General features: G+C 34.9%; 1 protein-coding gene across 1 annotated transcript in view; it reads right to left on the bottom strand.

The window, feature by feature from the left end:
- DOK6 (docking protein 6) overlaps positions 1-16,824 on the bottom strand; it is a 515,077-nt gene that overhangs the window by 13,431 nt on the left and 484,822 nt on the right. The window lies entirely within an intron of this gene.

Below are 16,824 nucleotides of genomic sequence, written 5' to 3' on the forward strand. Positions count from 1 at the left end.
GAAAATTAGCTCAGAAGAGAGGAAAAATCAATTAGTTGCATTTTATCTTACAAAGAACATACTTGGTTCGTTCATGCTCTATCTGCCACCTATGGGCAAAAGTATAGACGTTATATCCAGAAAAACAACAACATGAAACTACTGAATGAGGTCACATCACAGTCACGATCTCAGGCTGGGTGTTTCTAAAATGATGGGAGCTCCCTTGTCAAATGTATAAGTTGATGACTCATAGTATGTATTCCTTTTGTTTGCAGGTTGGACTACATGATTACTAATGCTCTTTTTTTTTTTTTTAAGCAATTGGGGTTAAGTAACTTGCTCAGGGTTACATGGCCAGTTATTTCTGGGTGTGGTGCTGAGTATCTGAGCCCGGATTTGATCCCCAGGTCATCCCAACACTGGAGCCGGTGCTCTTACTCGCTATGCTACCTGGTCACCCCCAACTCATGTTCTTTCTGTCTCTTAAATTCTGTGATCTATCATTCTGAATTCATTCAGTGATTGAAACTAGGAATGAATGGCATACATCAAAGGTATTCATCAGTGATGTGCTGGTAAATGTTTAACAACTGCCTCTCTAAAAATGTATAAACAACATTTACTGTTTTTAATATGCAAAATAATGCAGATTGTAGAAATGCAAAGGATAGAAATGCCCATCGTTATCTAAAGTCTAGGCAAACAACAATGCAAAAAATCAAGCTCTGATCTGTAGCATTGCCAATTTCTGAAGGGGAAATGTTCACAACAAAAATTTAACAATCTACTCTTATAAGCTAGTTCAAGCTGACTCTAGCTTGCTATGGTATTAGAGGAATAAACTTTCCTTAAGACCTCTTAAATACATTTAATGTTCAATAAAATAAGAAAGAGCCTAAAAAGAATCATTTAAAATTTCTTACCTGGCCTAATTTTCCTTTTAATACATGAATAGTAAACATATTATTCAATTGAACAAACAAAACATCGTTTCTAGGCCCATTAGAAGTAAAAAAAATTCCCAATTTTGTGGATGACATCTTGTAATTTAATGAAGATGTCTATAATTTATAAACTCCCTTGGGTTTCTGACAAAACTTTTAGTATATCCTTAAAAGAAAAGGGGAATTTCATCGTTAAAATTAGCTTTCCCCTTAATCTTTAATTCTCGAGTCTTTATATATTGTTTTGCCCAAGACAAGCATTTTTTTTGTGGCAATAGTTAGTTGTTGTTTGTTTTTTAAAATGTTCTTTTATTATTATTCTTTTCTTCCAGCTTCAAGAGGTCTATACCACACAGTATAGAAGAATGAAAAACAACTTCTCTAGTTCTCAATTTTCTCTGACAGTCTTTGTTTATTTTCTGAGGATAAATTTGGCTATTTTCTAAAAATGGTTTGTTAGTTCTTGGTGCTGTTTCTCATTTTTGACTTTTACTTTCCTTTGAACTTTGGTGCAATTGATTATGTTTAATGGTGGTCTTGAATGATCCTTGAAAAGCTCAGTTTCACTAAGCCAACAGCTACTGCCATATCTCTAGCAGTTATACAAGTATGTTCTTTAATAGCTACAGTTTGTTCATATTTCCTTGGATTAATATCCATTCTCTTAAGTCACAGAAATGAAAACAGAAAAAAAGATAACAATAAAACACTTGTGTATGGCACAAAATATAGCATGTGTTTGACATAGACTAAGTGAAAATGAAGAAACACATTCAAACCACTTTCATTTTGTTAAAGTCTGATGTGAGTTAGATGACTGTAAATAGAAGCAAATATATGACCACAGTTCTCACAAAATAAAGCCATATCCACATTATTTTTCTTCTACCACCATATTTTCATTGTTAAAGAGGAAAGTTGGAGGAGAAAGAAGGAAAAAAATCAAAGAAGATAGAGAAAAATACACACTTAATCATAATTGTGAGTGTGGATAAGATGAACTCACCCATAAAAAGGAAGATTGAAATGGACTAGAAAGCAAAATCTGACAGTGGTTTTACAAGAAAGACACTTGAAACATGAAATTTCACATAGATTTAAAATGAAATACTAGATCTATATCTATTGTGCTTTTGCTCAATCAAACAAAGCAGAGGTAGAAGCCATGATTTTAGAGAAATCTATAGTAAATATAGAAAATATAAAAAGATATCAGTAAGAAATATATATTATGCTAAAACACATAATAAATAATGAATTAATATCAATACTTAACATATGTACCTGATAACATAAAATTAAAATACTGAAAGAAAAAAATTAATTGCACTAAAGGGCGAAATAGCACTTTAACTAAAATAGTTGCAACCTTAATGTATTCCTTTCAGACTTAGACAAATCTAACAAAGAAGATTAAAAAAAAGAAGTTAAGGGTCTGAATAGAATTTCAGAAAAACTAGAGATGATAAATATTTGGTAATTACTGGATAGGAATATATTATATGTCATGTATCTTAAATATATGGATATGTGTGTGTTTATCAGTTGTACATGGCACCTTTGACCATATACCAAAGACTGACCATATATTAGGGTATAAGAACTCACCAAAAAAAAAGACACACTAAATCAATAATTTAATGATCATGATCCAATAAAAGATTATTCAATACAAGGACTCTTAAAAAGAAATTAGAGTTTAAAAACTTAATTCTAAAAAATTAGTCTATCAAAGAACAAGTCATAGAAACAACATAAAATTTCATTATAGAAAATGACCTAATAAGACAATATACCAACACTTATGTAATGCCATGAAAGCAGCTCTGAAGGGAAAATTTACATTTTTAAATGCTTTTTATCAATAAAAGAAAGAAATGACAAGTCAACGAAGTCATCATGCAACTAAGAAATTGCCCTCCTTTAAGGGGATGACTAAGGTAATCATGGTATATGAATGTAACTGAATATTATTGTGCTCTAAGAAATAATGGAAATAAACAATTTCAGAAGAAACTAGAACTAGGAAGATATCTAAGAAAATCCAAAGGAATCAAGATGAAACATGACTCTCACCTCCTGACATAGAGGAGATGAACTGAAAATCCAGAAAGATATACATTTTGGGACATGGCTAATATAGGAACTTTTTTTCCTCCCTCTTATAGATAGATATTGAGGGATTAAAAAACCACTCCGTGTGAAGGGTTGTAGTGGGAAAGAAAGATTGGCAAAAAAAATTATTAATTAAATAAAAACAACTAGATCAAATCTGGGTGCTCAGTGATGTAGTCCCCTTCACTCTTGTTGCCACCATCTTTCTTTTTCTTCATTAAATTTACCAGATTCTCTTGGCAAAGGACTGAAGTAATAAAAATTCATTCTGTCAAAATGATGACTCTTATAGTTGCTGCCCCAAGTACTGGGAGTCAGAGGTGATACTGAAAATAAGACATTAAACAGACTGAGATGGCAATAAGCAGAAAGTGCCAGGGAAAATAGCCCAAATAAACAGAAGTCATATAAAATTATTGTTTGTCCAAAGTAATTTGCACACCATAGTAGATGACCTAAGGATAGTATAGTGAGAAATACATTACTTTTGAGATCAAAACCTGGGCTCAAACTCAAGTTCTGACACAACTGTCTATGTGACCTTGGACTGGGGAGTTAATCACTTTGGACCTCAATTTCTTAATATAAAATAAAAGGTTTAGATTAAATGACCTCTGGAGGAACCTAGGTGGTGCAGTGGATAGACTGATAGATATGGAGCCAGGAAGACCAGAATTCAAATTCTGCCTGATACACTAGCTGTCTGATCCTAGACAAGTCATTTAACATCTATTTAAGTTTTCTCAACTGAAAATATAGATAATGAATGGCAGCCATCTCCCAGTGTTCTTGTGAAAATTGACTGAAATAATATTGATAAAGTGCTTAGCATAGTGTTTGGTACAAAGTTGTTCTTAACAAAAATGCTTGTTCATTCATTCTTTCCTCTCTCTGTTCTTCCCTCCTTCCATATATCCCTTCCTCTAGGTCCCTACCAACTCTGTATCCAGTATATCTTCCATTTCTAAATTTCATGACCCTAAGAATTACCTACAGGTTTTCTTATAGTGTAGTGACTCAATATGTCTTTAAGCATCTTAGTCTAACCCAAACCAGTTCACTCTTCTACTCGGTGAGAGAAAATCAGCATGATTTTAATTCTTTATTATTTTGGATATACTGAAAGTAGTAAGAGTTCTTTCCTATAGATAATAAACATATTTCCTATAGATAATAAATATTTGTCAATAAACAATTAATAATTCATTAGTATTGAGTAAGGAGACTTTCATTGGAAGACATGTAGAAAATATATAAATTGAAAACTAAAATCCCTAGATCTTAAAACATCAAAGAGAAAGAAAACTCTAGTGAAACCATGTTAATCTATCATTTAAAAAGGGAGAAATAAATAGAATTAGGAATAGCATGAATTTAGTCATTGAAAGTAACTATCTGTGAATTTCAGAGACTATAGACACTTTTAACTTTCATTTCATCAGAGAATACCAATTTTTCAAACACTGGTTCTAGGTGATGCACTCCTACACAAAATATAGCCCTTTTAGAAATGCACACAGACAATTTTACAGCAAATGGAAAAACCTGATAGATCTGATTGGAAAAGGAGTAGTCCAGAACAAGGTCTCTGTGTCCCCTGTTCCTGCCTTGACATGATGATTCTCTTGTCTAAGTGGAGATAATGATACTTACTATCATATACATTCAGGTTTGAGATCCTTGGAGAATAAGTGTTAACTAACTTAAAAGATCAGCAGCATTACTAGCAGTCTAATGCTACCCTCATTTCACATTCCTAGTCCTAGGAGATCTGCTCTACTCCAGAGTTATTTGTATTTCTTAGAAGTAGATGAAAGTAGGTCAAGAGCCACTTCTAAGTCTTCATTCTCAGAAAGCTAAAAGGTGCATTTGGAAGGTAGGTGACCCTTCAAATAGGCACAAAGCTTTTGTCTTCCTTAAAGCGTTCAGCAGAGAGATTCTATGGTAGTAAAGTAGTGGATAGATGACTGAGTCAGCATTTTAGTATAGAATAGATGGCAGTCATACAGTATTTTACAGTCTGCAAAGTTCTTTAGAAATATTATCTCACTGCATTCTCACAATAGCCTCTGGGATGTAGATGTGAAAATTATACTCATTTTACAGGTAAGGAAACTGAGGCAGGCAGATTAAGTGACTCTCACAGGATCACTAGTGAATCTCTGAGGATGGATTTTTCCTGGCTCTGCATCAATGCCTTCCCTATGCACTATCTAACTGTCTCCAAGCTATGTGGAAGGCCTGGGTTCAAGTCCTGCCTCTGAAATGTAGTGCTATGTGATCATGAGTAAGTCATTGAGTCATCCATTGCTCCAGGCACCTAAGACTGTAAGTTCCAAAAGGTAAAATAAAAACCTATGAGAACCTGTCTTTTCTCAAGATCACTGCTTAGTTTAGGAAGGGAGGTTAGATGTACGCTATGAAAAGAAACAAGGCTATAAACGATGTGTCCACTTGAGTGGGTGGTACAGACACATAATACACTTATTACACATAATACAGTTATTGAGAATAGGAGTTCAGAGGAAAGAGCTACAGGAATCTAAAGGAGCTGAATATAAATTTACTTCAAGCACCACAAATAACTTTTCCTGTTCCCCAGTACTGTATCATCAATTCACTCAGGTAAACCTATTTATTACGCTTTATCTCCATCATTCCACTGCCACATTTATGCGTTGTCTTCTACATGCAATGTTTCAAATGCTTCTTCAGAGCTCAAACTACCACTGCCTCCTTTTTAAGGTCACCTGAAAACATTGTTTCTCCATGAAGCAGTGAAATGGAATAAACATGGGAATAGTGTACATTTCTATGGCACTTTGTAATCACTGAGAACCTTCCATACTTTGGTCTTTGACCATTGACAACTTTGACCTTCACAGCAACTCCCTGTAGTTTGCAGTGTGAATGTGATCATCTCCATTTTATAGAAAAGAAATGGAAGCTCATTTGAGGCTAAGTGATTTGCTCATGTGTCGCACAGATAGCATGCATGCCATGGAGCCAACTCTTGAAATGGGTCTCCTTACTTCAAATCTAATGTCTGTTTAATGATTTCCTGCCTACTCTTACCTTTTCTGAGTAGACAAGTCACAACTCACATTGTTCATTCCTTGCCATACAAACTAATGTATCACGAACATAAACTGTTATACAGATGTAGGGCCTTAATGAGAGCTTTTTTTGGTGATGGTAGTTCAATTCAAGGCAATAAACATTTATTAAATAATTACAGTGTTCTAGGCGCTAGAGAGATAAAGATGAAAAACAACAAAACCCTGGCCTTTTTAGGAGTTTAATTTAACAGAAGAAGCCAATGAAAATAATGAAGCTAATGAGGAAGAGAATAAAAAGGAATCTAAGCAATTTCTTGGTAGACATATGCATTATGTCCCCATGCAATGTTCAATGAATCAGATCTACTATTAAAGAAATGGGATTAACATATCTCCTCACCCCACTGCACAGTCTAGCATGACGATGTTGATCATAATGATGCAGATCACATTTACACAGTGTTTTGAGGCTTATAAAACACTTTCCTCAAAGCCACTCTAAGAAGTAGGCAGTATTATCAAGTCAGTTTTACAGGTGAGGAAATTGAGGTTATTATATGTATCCCTAGATTGTTCATTGTATTCACTCAGTCGTCAGGGAGACAAGTCCAAATCAAACTTCAGGCACTCAGTTTAACCTCTTAGTCACTTAACCTCTCTCAGCCTCAGTTTCATCATCTAGAAAACAGGGATAATAATACCAATGACTTCGCAAGGTTATTGTGAGTTTCAAATTATATAATACTTGTAAAGCACTTTGAAAACCTTTACGTGTTACCCAAATGTGGCCCAACTATTATTAATTTAAAGTCACATTCCTATCCACCACATAAGTAAGTGTTGGAGGCAGTTTTGGAATCCCTGCAACTCCTAAATTCTAGTCTAGCTCCCTCTCTCTCTCTCTCTCTCTCTCTCTCTCTCTCTCTCCCTCTCTCTCTCTTTTTAAGCAATTGGGGTTAAGTAACTTGCTCAAAGTTACACAGCCAGTTATTTTTGTGTGGGTGCTGAGTATCTGAAGCCAGAACTGATCCCAGGTCTCCTGATGCTGGGGCTGGCACTCTTACTCACTGCGCCACCTGGCCGCCCCAAGTCTAGCTCTTTTTCTACCAGGCTATACAAAGAGGAGAAGCTCCTGAATATGTTTTCAGTAAGTATTGTGTTTTAAATCAACCTTATTTGAATGTCAGCCTAGCACTCCCTGAACCACAAAAATTCAAACCATACCATATTGTAATAATGGAGAAGGAAGCGAAGCCTTAAAGAAAATCTTCCATATCTGCACCATAAAGTGTCAAGCTAATAATAAACTAGAGGGAACACAGTGATAAATGGAAGAAAATGACAACTAAATTTGAATGCAAGACCAGAGGCTCATATCAGTCACAGAGCAGAGCAAACAATGAATGACAGCAGCCAGATTATGAATGCCCTTTCCAATCTAAAGATTTAAGGAAGAGCTTTAAACCCTGAAAGTGAATCCTGCTCACAGTGTGCTATTTCTAATAAGTTCTCTTCTTTACCTAGTTTTATTCTTGGAAAAAGACAGGGGGAAGTTTGCCTCCTCCTAACCTCCCTACCTTAGAAAGCAAGAATAATTCCAGCACATTTGTGTATCATTAGCAAGAAAGGAGTTACCAGATCTAAGCAGAAAACCTTAAAAACTTTCAATATTTCAGCCACTTTTTACTTTTTTCAAAGTGTACTCACTGAAGAAATGGAAGCTATTAAAAAAAGTTTTATTACCCTCTATGAAAGGTGCCATCTGTACTGATGGAGGGCCACCTTAGTGGACAGACCTCAAGAGCCCTTAGTGCACAGCACAGAGAACTCAGAAAACAAAAAGGTGTAAATCACATATTTACATTTTCTACTTGTAAGTAACAGTTGAGTTGAAGCTGACAGTAATGAGGAAAAGTAAACAAAATGGCCTGGGGCCACCTACATCTGGGAGAAAGAAAACCAGGAAATATTTAGAGAAGTGGTTGATAACGGTTTAAGTTAATAACATGGTGCTAGTTGTTATTTGTATTTAGAGACTTTGTTATATTAAACATAACCCCAGTTATTCTATAGTTTATATGAAGTTTATATGCCCTGTTACCAAATCCTATCGCTCCTACTGCCATATAATCTCATGTATCTTTTCCATTATCTCCTCTTACATGGCTGCCACATTGGGTAACACCTTCATGCCCTTGCTGTTGTAACCTTTGGACTATTATACTAACTTCCTGTTAGACCATTTAAATAGGCTCCTAATTTTTCTCTTTGCATCCAGTCACACTTGACTAGATGTCCTCTACAATCTTTTTTATCTCTACATGTATGATCCTTGTTCAACTCATCCTCCACACAGTTACAAAAATAATCTTCCAAAGGCCTACCTTACCAGGCCACTTCCCTGATCAAAAATCTTCAGTTGCTTCCCTTTTGAATCTATGATAAAATATGAACTCCTCTAGGTGGCATTTAAAGTCCTTCCCCATCTGTTTCCAACCCAGCTCTCTAGATATTTCATATTGCCCCACTCCTTTCCACAATCAGACCAGCTTATTATTTCTTAGACTCCACATTCTGTCTCCATGATTATACAGGTAGTAGGCAGATAGCAGTGCCTGCTACTCTGACTCCAAATTTAGCATTTCCCCATGTCATTACTGTATGTAATAAACTGTTAGAGGCATAATGGAATTTAGAGATCCTCTAGCCTAACCTCCTCACCTTATGGGCAAGAAAACTCCTAACTCAGAGAAGTCAAGTGACTCATCCAAGTCACACAACTCGATAGTGGTGGATATTGTTCAGTTGTTTCAGTCATGTCCAGCTCTTTGTGACTCCATTTGGGGTTTTTGTGGCAAAATATTGGAATGGTTTGCCATTTCCTTTCCCAGCTCATTTTATAGATGAGGAAACTGAGGCAAAGGGATTATATCACTTGCCTGAGGTCATGAAGTCAGTAAGTGTCTGAGGCCTGTTTGAACTCAGGTCTTCCTGACTCCAAGCTTTGTGCTCTATCCACTAAGCATCTGGCTGCCTTGATAGTGATGAAAGAATGGCTTAAATTTAGACTTTTCAATTAGAAATCTCCTATAGTATACTGCTTCTGCTAGTGATTACTTACTGCTTTATAGAGCTTCTATAGACCATCAACAGAAACTGTAGCCAATATATGCTTGAAAGGCAACAACATGTCACTTATTGTTTTGTTTTGTTTTTGCTTTTTGGAGGGCATTTGGGGTTAAGTGACTTGCCCAAGGTCACATGGCTAGTTTTTGTGTTAAGTGGTTGAGGTTGCATTTGAACTCAGATCCTCCTGACTCTAGGGCCAGTGCTCTATCCACTGTACCACCTAGCCATCCTCACATCACTTATTGTTACCTTTCCTTCCTTATCTTGCCCTCTTATCTTCCCATTCCCTTTTCACTCTTACATACATACATACATATACTTATATATGTATATGTATTTGTATATAATACACACACACAGACACACACATATAATCTTTGATGTGGAGTTTCTTAATACTTGCCTGACTCTGTACAGCTTCTCTAGTTAAAGAAAAATATCAAATTTTTTTACTTTCTCCTAGCTACTATTTTTCTTTATCTCTCACCCATTTAAAAGAAAAAAAAAAGAAAAACTGGTCCTTTGGCAGTTCTGATTCCTCTTTTATATTTCTCTCTTTTTTTTTAAAATAATGAAGCAATTCCTTGTATAGAGAAAAGTTGAAGGAGAATGAGTATGCAAGAAAGAGGAAGAACGAATAAAAAACACCTGGAGGTTGAATAAAACAAAACAAAGAACCATGTTCACAGACATGTAATCAACAGAATGTCGATTTATAATTTATCAGTTTTGATTCAGCCTGCCAGGTAATTTGTATAGTATTAATGAAGCTAAGCAAATAAGAAAGAGATTTTAAGGGAATGCATTAGTGTATTTGTAGTAGATGAGGACAGTAATGGCAAACATTCTACTACTGAAAAGACAGCTAAAAAGAACCGTGAGTACTCTGAAATTATATATTTAGATATACTTAAATTTATTCATAATATACATATATATCACACACACACACTCACACACACACACACACATATACCTTTTATTCTTTTTCCCAGAGAAGGTGTGTAAAATTCACTTTCCTACTCTGATTTGGCAAATTACAAATGTTAATGATAACGGAAAAGCAACAAATTTGTAGAGAATATTCATAGAAATGCTACTAAAGTTAGTAAGATGAAACATCCACCCTACCAAATAAGCTTCTTTTTCTTGTCTTTACTAGTCCTGTTAATAATACTACTCTTCATCTAATTATCTAAGCAGCGAATTTAGCAGTTTCTAGGATGTGACTTCTCACCCTACTATCATTCCAGGCAGATGCTAATACATTAATCAATACTCTTTGGGTTGATGGTACTATAGCAAGTCATAAAAAAGTAACCACTCTCCATTCTGTTTCTGCTGTCAGTTGGTGAATTTCCAAACAGACATGTCTTTTCTTGACAATCTCATAATTTTTATTAATTTTTTTTGTAGAAAAATATACTTCTATTGCCATCCTCCAGTCAGTCATGATTTGCTGTTGGATTTATAAGCATTGTACCTATCTATATCTAACCATAGTATTTGGTCTTACAGTATGATTGAAGCACTTTCCTTCTCTCCCTCAAATTTTATTTCAAGGTCCTTTCGATCTAGCTGCTTCATCTCCTATAGAACTGATTCTTCCCTTGCTTCCTTGTATGCATGCATTCACTTACCAAGGACCATCATTCTGGCACCGTGTTTCCCCGATAATAAGACCTATCCCGAAAATAAGCCCTCCCCTTACTGTGTAAGATTCCTCTAAAATAAGCCCTCCCCCGAAAATAAGCCCTATTGAGATTGCTACTGTAGTGAAGGTGATCCCCTGCGCTACACGCTACATTACGGTACCCTCTGTATGCACCGTCCCCCCCCGCCCCCCCCGGTGAAATGCACGCCGCGCTCTGAGCTGCATCCAATCAGAGCTGCAGCAGTGAGTGTGTCATCCTGTTCTTCCCCAGTGATTTGCTTGCTGGTACATTTTTTTGTTCACATTTACCTGTTTATTGAAATTGCTGTTAATGTTCATTAAAATAAGCCCTCCCCTGAAAATAAGCCCTCTGGTGTTTTTCTGTCCAAAAAAATTAATAAGACAGTGTCTTATTATCGGGGAAACATGGTATTATAATTGATGGTTCAGAAAAGCACATCCTATTCTTTGACATTATTTATGTGGAATCTGTTCATTCCCCCAGACTTCTTTCTTTTCCAAAGTCAATCCTTTCAATTGAAAGAAAATGTGAAAAACCATCTGATTCTCTGAGAACTTCAAGTCAATGAAGAAAAATTCTAGATTTGTTTTTACTGTATTATTCATTACCATGCATATCAGTAAAAGTGGTTAGTGTTTACTATTTCATATTTAAGTTAACCATCTTAAGGATCTATATGGCTACCAACATATACCTCAATAGAAAGCCACCAAACTATGTTAGTTACATGAATGCATTCTGCTTTCCATTTCAATTCAATTCAGTAAACACTTAGAGAACATAATCATTTAGGATTAAGTTTTTAATCCTATTTAATTAACTTTAATTAATTAAATAAATTTAGGATTAAATTTATTGTAGGATAATCTAGGCCAAATATATTAAGGTTTTTATTATTTAAGTAAAAGTATTCTAGTCCTTAGGAAAAAAAAAAGATGTTTTGGGTCATTATTTTATTTGAAATATCTCTCATTAACTACTGTGGACTGAATTTGATTGCCTCTTATTGACTAAGTGTTAAAGTCTATGATTTAAAAAAAATAGCTAAGATATTCCATAATGAAAGATAGAAAATTCATTTGAATATTTTTCTAATTGTGGAGTTTGTAAAACATCTGTGATAGTCAATAAAAGAGGGCAATATAAGTTGAAATCAATAACATATAGAGAGTTCAGGAAAGTTCATTCTTGTTTGGAGAAAGGAGGAATGTCAGGGATACAAGAAATAATTCACAAGTGTAATGGATAGTATAATTAGAATTCCATATTTTTAAAAGATTCAGATGAACAAAATTAAAGAATTATATGAATAATAAAAAGTTTGATATATTAATGTATTTGTCTCTAATTTTAGATGCACTATTGGAAAGAAGAAAAATAGTAATTCCTTTTAGCAAATTTAGGGAATATTAAATGTGACAAGTAGGAGAGAATTTTTCATAGAACTAGCAATGTCACAGGAACATTTACCAAAGTCAAACAAAACAGTGGCTTTGTCTACATGGCACTAAATATTTTATTTGGGAAGGGAAAAACTACTGCATATAAAGCATAAGATTTTTTTTTAAAGCAATTAGGGTTAAGTAACTTGCTCAAGATTACACAGCTAGTTGTTTTGTGTGGGTGACAAGTATCTGAGGCTGGAACCGATCCCAGGACTCCCGACGCCAGGCCAGCACTCTTAATCACTGTGCCACCTGGCCGCCCTGAAAGCATAAGATTTTTTCTTAATGTGGAGACTGATTCTGTCCTATAAAATATTTCAAGAAGCCATGTATAACTTTATAGTCAATGTTAAAGCTGGTTGGCTTACCATTATGTTATGTCTTGTATAGGTATTATTTCAATATCTTTTTTTCTAGGTTCTTATAGATAAGTGATCTGTAAGCAGTTATTTTTCTTTTAAAGCTAAAGGTGAATAGTTAAGTTAATACAAAAGCAAATATCGTGGGGCAGCCAGGTAGCACAGTGAATAAGAGCACAGGACCCAGTATTAGGATGACCTGGGGATCGAATCCGGGCTCAGATACTCAGCACCCACCCAAAAATAACTGGCCGTGTAACCTTGAGCAAGTTACTTAACCCCAATTGTGTAGGGGCTGCCAGGTAGCACAGTGAGTAAGAACACTGGCCCCAATGTCGGGATATCCTGGGGATCAAATCCGGGCTCAGATACGTAGCACCACACCCAGAAATAACTGGCCATGTGTAACCTTGAGCAAGTTACTTAACCCCAATTGCTTAAAAAAAAAAGCAAATATTGTAAAACTCCACAGTGTATTATAAATATTGTGAAAATCACTGTAAAAAGAACACTAACTAAGAGCAGCTAATAGCTTATCAGTTGTCCCCTGACCTGAAACATCTCTGGTAGACCCTTCCTAACCTGGCCTCCTCTTACCTTTCTAGTTTTCTGATACCCTACTCACCCTCATGCATTCTACAATTCAGTGACACTAACCTCCGTGCTTTTCCTTTCATAAGACATTCCATTTTCCAACTGTGTATTTTCATTGCCTGTCCTCCACACCTAGAATTCTCTACCTCCTCCTCTTTGTCTCTTGACTCCCTTGGCTTTCTTCAAGTCCCATCTAAATTCCTACCTCCTACAAGAAAAGAAGCCTTTATGTGTCTTCTTTAATGGTACTCCTCCCCCTCCCGCTGCTGATAATGTCCAATTTTATCCTGTATATATCTTGTTTGTACATAGTTGTATGTATTCTGGTTCTCTGATTCAACTTTGATCTCTGTGAGAGCAGATTTCTTTTTCTTTATTCTTTTTATTTTCTTTTTTGACTTTGTGTGCCTAGCACTTAGCAAAGTGTCTGGAACACAGAAGGCGTTCAAATGAGGTTGACTTTTATTTCAAACATTATCATGGAAAATACATTTTGTAGTGGGGCAATATGTAACAAATTACTTCATCAGAGAAGCATAGCCTTCTTGAGTTTATGTATTTAACCCTTCTGGGCTTCTTGTCCTCATCTGTAAAATGGGAGAGGCGAAAGGAAGTTGTAATAGATGACTTTTGAGGTCTTTTCTGTCTCTACGTCTATGATCCAATTTAATACATTTTCTCTGTTTCCTGTGAACTTCTCTCTCAAGAATCCTCAGGAATACAGTAGGCAATAAGAATGAAACTTCAATTTTCTAAGCTTGAGGTAACAAAATCATGGCTGAAAAGTAACTATAAAACTTACCAACTGTAGTGCATATATATGTATATCAAATGAGGTTGCCCCAGATATGGTTAGCCAATGGTATTTCAACTAGTTGCCAAAGTAGGCCTTTTTAACTGGCTACATTTTCCAGCCAAAACTTCCTTAAACACAACAGCAAAATCGGATAATATTGAAGAAAATACTGCAAAGGACTGAGTTCTCCCTACACTGTATGGATTTTAGATTTTAGTATTTTCATCTTATTAGGAACTACTTATCCATAACTGCAAAAGAATTAAAACACCTTTGTATAGTAGGTAAATCCACACAAATGTTTATCAATTCATAAAGCAGCGGCTGTGTCTAAGAATTATCATACAGTTATTTGGGTTACAATAGCAAATTTTATTTTTCTGCATCATCATGCTGTACTACAACTTGGACATCATGTTAGGTTAGGTATATTTCTTGTCTAATTACTGAAATGAGGATAGGTTTTAGAAATGATGCTTTTAACTTGGAAGAACAGTATGATTTAAAGAAAAGAACTTTAGATTTGAAATTAGAAGAACAAGTTTTGATTCCTACCTCCAGTTATTTTTTGTGTGATCTCAGGTATGCCATTAATGTTTCTGGGACTCAGTTTCTTCATTTGTAAAACAAATGATATGGACTACTTGATTTCTACAGTGCATATAGTTCAAAGAAAAGAAATGGTCCTCTGGTTGTCTGTTCTATTTATATAAATTCTAGAAGAGAATTTTCTTCTAATTTCTAATGAGACCTATTTTATTTAGACATGTGGGTAATGCTTTGATAAACTCAAACAAAAACATCTTTCTATCTTATTTGTGACTATTTCTTTTGCAATAGTTAGAAGGCAGAAGAGTTCACATGATCATCTTCATTTTGGGTTTTTTTTTGTCTGTCATTATAACTTGTTGAGTTCTGATGATTAGCTTAGAATTTATCTGAATTAGTATTTAAAAATAAAGAAAATTATGAAATTTAAATTTGGGTGTGTCTAAACACAATTTCATGCAATATTGTGCTCTCATTTGGGAACATATAAATGATTGTAGTTATCTAAAACATCTTTCCATTCTGTCATGATGCAAAAGATTTTAGAAATTCATATCCACAGAAGATCAACTCCTTGATACTATAACAAATAACTCGGTCTTATTCATGTCTTGCAATGACATTTTCACAAAGAACATTAGCAGTGAGAAAAATGACCTTAAAAGAATATGAATGTGTTATACTCAATGATCCTATGGCATTTTCTTCCCTTACACAAGAGGAAGGAGGATAATAACTTCCATTACCACTTGTTTTGGTATACCCTTTCCATGTGGCATTATTAAAAAGTGGATAGAATAAAGGCAATCAGGGAATATGAGGTATGAACAGAGGAGTTCACCATATTATTTTAAAGGAACCATACAATTTAATCTCTCTCAAGTTCTCAATTTACTCTTCAATTATTAAAAATATTGATCTGACACCTATTCTGTCTTCTTCATGACTTCTAAAAGTTTTCTAGTAATTGATCATCAATCCATTTAATCATTTACCCAATGAACATGTCACTATCTGAGTCATTTCTGGGTTAGCAAATTGGATAATTTAATTGCAGACCCACAAAAAGTTTTTAAGTACAAACTTTCTGCTTAATGGGTACACATAAATCATAGAATCACGAATAACATTCAAGGAAGGAATTGAGAATGCTTAATCAATCCTCTGCTTTCATGAAGAAATTCAAGTATCTTTTGTTCTAAATAAGCTTAATATACTGAATTCCAAGGTCATGAGATACAAGAGATACACAAGATAATGTTACTAGATTTTTCTGAGGCGTCATCTCTGACAATATGTGAATTAGTGACTGAATCCACTGCATGTCAAACGTTTTTTACTATAGTTGAAAGCAATGGCACTTTAATGAAAAGCTATCAAGTTTACACAGTTCATAAGGATGTCTTAACGTAAACTGGAGGAGCAGTCACATATTTGACTTTTTCCTAAATCCTAATTAGGTTGAAAACAAAATAAGCATTTAACTTAGCATGTCTTCATAGCTGTGTGCCTTAGTACTGCTTCTATAAAAATGTTGTCATTTGGAAAATGGTGATAGGATTATATTTGTTTCTAAAAGTACAGTAGTGTAGGATATTTGTAATAGGTTCTGATCATCTCATTAAAATTCTGTGAAAACTCTAGTAACCCACAAAGGAAGAAGTCTCTGCCCCTTCTCATCTCTTCTTTCAAAAATTTAAGAGTATCATCAAGTAAAGTTCAGAGCAACCAGGAGCATGATAAGATGATTAAAGCTGGATCTAGAAAGGAACACAATGGTCTCTTTTATGTATGAGGGAATTGAGGCCCAGGATATTAAGTGGCTTGCTCACACAACATTCTTCTGCTTCTGCTCATTTCATGTAAGTATTTTCAGGTTTTTCTGAAAGAATTTTCCGTGTCATTTCTTATAGCATAATAGTATTCCATCACAATTATATACCATAATTTGTTTAGCCATTCCTCAACTGATGAGCATCCCCTTGATTTTCAATTCTTTGTCACTACAAAAAGAGCTGCTACAAATATTTTTGTACATACAGGTCATTTTTCTTTTCATTTGATCTCTTTGTAGTACACACCTAGTAATGGTATTGCTGGATCAAAAGGTATGCACAGTTTTATAGCTCTTTGGGCATAGTTCTAAATTGCTCTCCAGAATGGTGGGATCAGTTCA

Source organism: Petaurus breviceps, unplaced genomic scaffold, assembly GCF_028583685.1.
Source record: "Petaurus breviceps papuanus isolate PSGF00001 unplaced genomic scaffold, PetGlider_PUasm1.0 38, whole genome shotgun sequence".
In the NCBI taxonomy this organism is placed as follows: domain Eukaryota; kingdom Metazoa; phylum Chordata; class Mammalia; order Diprotodontia; family Petauridae; genus Petaurus; species Petaurus breviceps.